This window comes from Canis lupus, chromosome 10 (genome assembly GCF_011100685.1).
Source record: "Canis lupus familiaris isolate Mischka breed German Shepherd chromosome 10, alternate assembly UU_Cfam_GSD_1.0, whole genome shotgun sequence".
Lineage (NCBI taxonomy): Eukaryota > Metazoa > Chordata > Mammalia > Carnivora > Canidae > Canis > Canis lupus.
The window spans coordinates 10365633-10371985 of NC_049231.1; the positions used below are offsets into that span (position 1 = coordinate 10365633).

At 41.0% G+C, this 6353-nt stretch overlaps 1 long non-coding RNA gene across 1 annotated transcript; it reads left to right on the forward strand.

Moving 5' to 3' along the window:
* The first annotated feature begins 539 nt into the window (after positions 1 to 539).
* On the forward strand, positions 540 to 6153 carry LOC111097823. Its single transcript, XR_005365144.1, has 3 exons — positions 540 to 597; positions 4304 to 4438; positions 5967 to 6153. It is a non-coding gene; the product is annotated as an uncharacterized LOC111097823 (long non-coding RNA).
* Positions 6154 to 6353: the final 200 nt, after the last annotated feature.

A 6353-nucleotide genomic window follows, 5' to 3' on the forward strand; every position in this document is an offset into this window, starting at 1 on the left:
GAACCACTGCCAGAGAGGAAGGAAGGCTGGTGCTCTGGAAGTGGCTCAAGCAGCAATTACAACCACTTCGGGAAAAAGAGCCAGCACGCTGCTGTTCCAGTGTCTTTCCTCCTTCCCGGCCCTGTCTGGGATGGGGTTCGCTGCTGATCCCTCATGTGACCTCAGGAGCCTATCACTCCTGCAGGCTGGGCCTGCAATCCAAAGTACAGTACTATGGCAGGTGGAATAACGGCTCCATCAAAGATGTCCATGTCCTAATTCCTAGAACCTGTGAATATGTTAGTTTACATATTAGCATGAAAACCCGTGAATTAGCAGGATCTGGAACTATCTTATTTATTTAATGATGATTCACAGGTTTTCAGTCCATAATGTGGACTGTGAAATGTGTCCCCACCAAAAATAATTCATAGGTAGAAGCTTGTGCTATAAGAAATATATACTTGGTCTTTGTCCCTAGTTCCCTGGCACAGAGCTCCTAAAACTGTTACTTTCAGGGTGATAAGGGTGACAGCAACAGCTTTTGTTAGAACATTTGGTCTTGGTCCCCAGCTCCTGAGACAGGAGCTACTAAGACCCGTGGTATCCTCGCACCAGGTAAGAGTGTCATGTGGTATGCTAGTGAGAGGACTGGTACTGGGGGCCCTTTCATAGTGTCAGGATGGGGGCTGGTCACTGGAAAGACAAACCAGGAACTTTCAGCCCTCCCCCGGCCATCACCCCCATCCTGACCTCTGGGAAAGTGAGAGTGGCTGGAAACCGAGTTAGCAATCAATCATGCCTGGATGATGAAGCCTCCATTAAAAAGTCCTTAAAGTACAAAGTTCAGAGAGCTTCTGGGTTGGTGAACGCATCCAAGCGCAGGGAGGTGAGTGCACCCCTGCGCCACAGGAGCAGAATCCTGTAGGCTTGGGACCCTTCTGGAGCTTGCCCTATGTGCCTCTTCGTCTGGCTGTGCACTAGCATCCTTCATAATAAACTGGTAAATGTAAGGAAAGTGTTTTCCTGAGTTTTGTGAGCCTCTATATAGCAAATTACTGAAGAGGAAATTGTGGGAACCTCTCACAGCTTCTTGGTCAGAGCACATGGGACAGCCTGGGACGATGTGACTGGCATCTGAAGCGGGAGCAGTCTTGTGGGACTGAGCTCTTAATCTACACAGCCTGCCTAAGTCCGGTACTTAGTGTCAAATGGAATTAAATTGTAGGACACCCCTTGTTATCTGCAAAGTTGACCTTGATTGTTGGTTAGGAAAATCTCATGGTTTTGGTGCCAGAAATATTGTAAATAGAGCAACAGTTTTCTTTAGTAAGCCCTTAACCTTCAATATGATTATCTTTGGAGATAGGGTTTTCAAGAAAGTAATTAAGATTACATGAGGTCATAAGGGTGGGGACCTAGTCCCATAGGACGGGACGCCAGAGCTCGATCTCTGTGCCCACAGACTCAGAGTAAAGGTCATGAGAGGAGACAGGGGGAAGGCAGTCGGCCATCTGCTAACCAAGGAGAGAAGCCTCACTAGACACTAACCCTGCTCACACCTTTATCTTGCGCTTCAAGCCCTGAACTTCCAGAACTGTGAGAAAATACATTTCTGTTTTTCGGACCACCCAGTCTGCACTATTTGGTTATGGCAGCCAGAGCAGACTAATATACATGACCAAGAGGGATTAAAGATGGAATTAGGGTTGTTAATCAACAGACCTTGAGACGGGGGAGAGTATCTTGGACTATCCAGATAGGCCCAGGGTGATGACAGGGGTCCTTGGAAGTGGAGGGAGGAGGCAGGAGGAGAGAGTCAGAGGGAGATATCACTATGCAGGCTGGGTTTCTCAGGAAGGAAGCCATGAGCCAAAGAATGCAGGAGACCTCTATTTATTTATTTATTTATTTATTTATTTATTTATTTATTTATTTTGCAGGAGACCTCTAAAAGCTGGAAAGGGCAAAAAATGTATTCTCCCCTAGAGCCTCGAGAAAGTAATGCAGTCCTGCCGATGTTTTGATTTTAGCCTGGAGAGACCTGTACGTTTAACCTATAGAACTGTACGATAACAAATCTGTGTTGTTTTAGGCCATGAAAGTTTGTGGTAACTGGCCACCAAGAGAAGATTCAATATTAGCATGTTAAGGCATAATATCCATTAACATTTTTAAAGTAATATTTTGGATATACATATATATTTGGGATTCACTTCCTCCTGAAAGAATAAGTGAAAGAAAGAGAATAATAAGGTGATAAAGTATATTCTATGTATAACCCAAATAAGCTGCTGCTAGAACACGGGGACCAAAGAGCATAAAACTTGCACTTCCACATTATTTTACTTTCGTTTTCACAACTAAAATAACTCACCAGAAGCAAAAATCTGAAAGGACTCTGTATGTAAATGCAATTCACTATCTGAACAGAGCGACATTTAAAGCAACATAATACCTTTCTACAAAGGAACTTGTGAATAAAAGCAAATTCTCTCCTTTATCAATCATTAATTGTGTGTGTGTGTGTGATTACCCGGGATCATCTGTGGTTTCAGGATGCCCAGTTACTGAAGGCAGCTTCGCATTACTGTATTTTAAAGAATGGCTTCACCCTTCTTTCTGGGTTTTTTTTTTTTTATGATTTTATGTATTTATTCATGAGTGACACAGAGAGAGAGAGAGAGGCAGAGACACAGGCAGAGGGAGAAGCAGGTTCCTCGCAGGGAGCCCGACGTGGGACTCGATCCCTGGACCCCAGGATCACACCCTGAGCCAAAGGCAGATGCTCAACCGCTGAGCCCCCCAGGGATCCTTCCTTCTGGCTTTTCTATTCTCTCTTGTCAGTAGTCTGTTTGCATTGTTGTTAAAGAAACCACCCCTTTATATCTATGCTGATACTAAGAAGGCTTTTCTTAGTACTGATCAACTCTTTAAGTTCTTCTGGTTCCTAATATTTCGTCATTTCTGGGAAAATAATAAAGGAGAGTGTTTGTGGTCATGTGGACACACATTCTCCTTTTTGCAGTTGGAGGGAGATGAATCTCTCCCCCCAGCCCTCTCTGCTCTCTGGCCCTCTTGCCGGTTTAGATTTGCATCAATTGCTTGCATTTACTCTTTCAACACCTTCCTTAATAGCTCTTGCTTGCAGCTTGAGACATTAATGCTTTTTAAAGTTTCCTTTTCACAGAACATACATTTTGAACAACTTTAAAAGAAAATATCTGACTTTAAAATCGAGAATTAAGATGACTACATGCTTGTAGGCAGATGTAAATATTGTAGCTCTTGTCTCTTGAGTATTTTTAAGCACTGCTGGAAGTTTTCGCAGTGGTTCGAACTCGTTTATGCCGCAAACAGTTTTAGTGATATCCTGAAGTGCTTTTACCCTGTGCTTATTACATATAAAGGGTAGCATAAAACAATGATCCAACCGAGAATATGCCTTCCTCTAATTTTTACATCTCACTTATTTCAATTTTAAGACAGAATTTGGCTGAAGTATTGAGGCTTTTCTTTTGGTTCTGAGTTAAATGTTGATACATATATTTCCAAACATGACCTCACTGGAGAGTCATTGTTTTTGGCTAACAATTAAACAAAGTTTACAAGCTTATTAAAAAAAAAAAAAAAAGGATTCTACTACAGCCAAGTTAAAAAAAGAACACTGGGCACAGAGCTACTTGGCTTACTGTCATTGGTTTGCCTGTTGTGACATCAGGTGATAATTTCACTATATCATTCTGTTTCTGCTCTTGGGCAAATAAGCATGTTGCTGAGACTTAATTATATGAATGTTTACATTTTTGTTATCTGACATCAGCCATTCATAGAAACCACCTGGGTATCCAAAATCTGTATTTGTGGCTTCAGTCTATTATGGTTTTGCATTATTCATCCACTAAATATTTATTGAGTCCTTTTGTTCACCACTGCAGCTTAGGGCCTAGGACAGAAATAAAAGTTAACGCTAATAGTTCCCAATAATTAGGAACATTAATTATGTGCCAGGCCCTCCCTGCTCCATACAGCCCTATGATGTAGTATCGTTATCCCCACTTTATAGATGGGGAAGCTAAACCATAGGAGGAGGAAGTAACTCACCCAAGGCCTCATAGCTACAGGCAGCAGAGCTGGAATTTGAACCCAGGCTTCTCACTCCTGATTACTCTGTACTTTTTCCCACTATGTTTATAAATAGTTGCTGAGTGAGTGGCTGAATAAGACACTAATGATTCCCCAATTTTTCAAAATGGAGTTGAAAACCAGGCCCCAAAGTGAAACTTTTTGCCTGTTTAGGAACCATTCTATGTTCTTTATCCAGTTTCTCGTCTTCCAACAACACACCCAGCATCGCTCTGCTATCCTGATGTGAAAGGCCTTCTGTGCACAGCCTTGAATACTGGGACAGCTTAGTTATCACAGCACTATGGACCTGCCACAGAGGATGTTATGAGAGGTAATGAATATTCATAGAATGTTTAAGGTTTGGGTCAAAGTCTTGGAAGAAATGCAAATTCTTATTAAATATAATAATTATTGCTCTTATAATGTTATTGAATTTTTGAAATCTTTGCTGTGGATATACTGTGTTCTTGGCCTAGGAAGGAGTTTGTAAAATAGTTACAAGGGCAGATGTGATGCTGAGAATATAGAATTGACCTCTATGTAAAATTTATAGGCCTGGAACACACACTGCTGAGGCTTTTGATCAGGATCTTTCAAAGTACTGTATGCATGCATTTCAAGTAGAATATCCTTCTAATTATTTTATAGTAATTCTCCACACAAAATGTATTTGTAACTAATTGGGAAATCTTTAATAAGCTTCGATTTGTAATACTGTTTTTAACTTGAAGCTATTATTGTAATCGTGTTGATTTTCATAAGGACCATGGGTGCTCTAAGCATATTTAAGTTCATGCCAACTCCAAGGTGTGACTAGAGAGGAGGCGGTAAAAAGCAAGGTTTATTGAGTGTTGTGTGCCAAGCTCTCTGGTTAGGGACCTGACCTTCACCATTTTATTTAATCCTCAAAACAGCCCTGGAAGGCAAATATCGGTATTTTATACATAGGGAAAAAGTAAGGTTCAGAACGTTTACATAACTCCACATCTGGTAAAAGCTAGAACCAAGCTCCGTTTCCCAGTCTGTCTTTTCTCACAGTTGTTGCCACAACCCCCCGACTAACTGACTAACCAGCCTGGGGGTGAGTGAAGGCTCCCCAGAGGAAGCAGTGTTTGAGGGGAGCCTTGCAACCTGAGGAGGAAGACTCCAGGTGAATGAGGAAAGCAAGGGCATTTCAGGCAAAGCAAAGGAAGTATCAAAGAGCACGGTGTGCATGGAGAGCTAAAAATAGCTCTCCAGGCAAGAGCAGCATGTGTTTTATGAGGCTTGTAGGAGATTCAGTTGTGAAGGCAGGAGATCCCAAAGGCCCAACAATACCAGGTGTGCCAGGTGCAGCCACACACCTGCAGAAAGTAGAATACCTTCTCCCCAAGTTCCCACAGATCAGAAGAAATAGGGTAGAATGACCAACAAATGTTTCCTGAGATGGCTTAACTTCCGACTAACTTTCCAGCTCTGATTCCTCAGAGTCAACATTCCCTAAGTGTCACTGACATAGTTAACTTGGCCTAGAGAATGGAAAAGATGCGAGGCTTCTTGCTTTCTAGAGGCTGGTGGCATCATTTCATGTACATCTGAGTCTCTTCTCCTTAACCCAAGTTGTTAAAGAAGGTGCTTTAACAAATTTGAGTACCTTTCACTCAACTAAGCTCCATGAAAATAGAGACTGCAGATTTCTGGTATATGATTGAACCACAAGTGCCTAGCACTGAGCAGTTTCTTAAATAATTCTTTTAAACAAAGAGATGTTGAAAACTTCTATACATTTCCTATGAAAAGTTTTATTCTTTTAATACACCCGATTTACAAATATTTTCCTATATATTAATGTACTCAAAACCCTTTTTTTTCTTTTACAGTTTTTTAATATGCTCTTCAAGGAGCCAGGAGCAGGGGATATTCCAAGGAAGGTGCACATTATCAGAAGAATCTTTGTGTTATCCTGAGTTTTGTGAGCCTATACCATGTCACTTTGTCAGACAATATTGTATTTAAATTTTAAAACTCTTGCTGCTATAAAGGGATGTCACCGAAGCTGTGATGTTTTAGATTGGTATCATGTTTGTCTTCATCTTCTTTTTTTTTTTTTCCTTTTTTTTTTCATCTTCTTTTTATTGTTTTTAAGTGCTGTACATATTTTAATTGGTAGTGATTTTACAAGAACTTGAGGCTCTTAGAAAAGTGTTCATTTTTGCTAACAGGAAATGTGTTGGAGTTCTGAAGTTGCATTGCAAACACTTGATAAT